The following is a 1,303-nucleotide window of genomic DNA, read 5'->3' as shown; positions in this document are numbered from 1 at the left end:
TTCCACATAACAAAAAAATCTGATACTGAATCAGTTTGTGTTTATGGTTTTAGTTCATCAAAGAGGAGGACACTGAAGGATTTTTTCATTAACCGTCATCATGTGTCAGATTTAAAAATTTGTGTTCCTTCGAAATGTCAGAGAGCTCTCACTTTCTTTTATTCTTTTCATTCTCAAATACTTGCAGTATGCACAAAATTTGATATGTGGTGACATTTATCTTACCCATTAGCACTGGTAGAAAACCTTCATGTGAAATATATTGACATTTCCTTTATGTAATATATATGTGTATAAGAAAGTGATCGGTTTTATTTCACCATCACAGATCATTACATAACAGGACAAAGCTAGTAAGGTATGACGCTCTCTCTTTAAACTTTTCACTTATTTTGAGACATATGAAGTGTATTCACCATTATTAATATCCTATGTCTGTTGTCTCCTACTTGCCCTGAACTAATACTTTGTTTAATTTTTTTTCAAAAGGATTAGTTAAAGATGAAGTCAATTTTATTTTTAGAAATGTTCAATATTCATACATACACAGGTGTAATGATATTCTGCACCTTTATTTGTGTAACTTTAAAGAAATGATGCTAAAATGTACATATCACAATGGAAGTAGGTTTATTTTGTACATTAGTATTTTTATACTGACTCTGGTTATTTGATTGTGAGCAAATTTAGTATGTAAAATTAGTACCACAAAATGGCAGAGAGTGGTATAGCTAGACACAACGGTGTCTAAGAAGCTAGGTCTTTTGAGGGCCCTACTATGTCCTTTTAGGGAAATATATAAGCATCATTGGAAGCTTGTGAGCTGTGAAAAATGCTTCCCTCCCTTCCATGTCCTCTAAAACAGCAAAAACTTTCCTTGTGTTGTTTGGTTGAGGAGTCATTCTCTATTAGAGGAATTTAGTAATTCATTATAAAACTTTGATCTGTGATTAGACCACTAAAGTAATGGTTTACAATGTAAGATATCAACACTTAAGGGAAAATGCAGACATGATCAGTATTAATGCATTTTATATTTAAGTTGAAATGCTGAAGAGAATAGGAACTATATCTCTACTTAAAGACAGAATGAGTTGTGTGTTAAATTGTGTTCAGAGGGATGATTTTTAAACAAGGCATTATTTCAAATATACCAAAACAGGCAGGCGGATTCAATTGTTTTTATGAGACTGACATATATCATGTCAGCTTAGTTCAGTATTATAATACATATGGCCTAAATCATTACAGCTGTTAGTTTACAATACTGTTTTACCTGTTAGAGATGGCACAGCTTAGTGGT

The sequence above is a fragment of the Penaeus monodon genome, chromosome 22, assembly GCF_015228065.2.
Source record: "Penaeus monodon isolate SGIC_2016 chromosome 22, NSTDA_Pmon_1, whole genome shotgun sequence".
NCBI lineage: Eukaryota > Metazoa > Arthropoda > Malacostraca > Decapoda > Penaeidae > Penaeus > Penaeus monodon.
Note: the sequence above shows the minus strand (reverse complement) of the source record.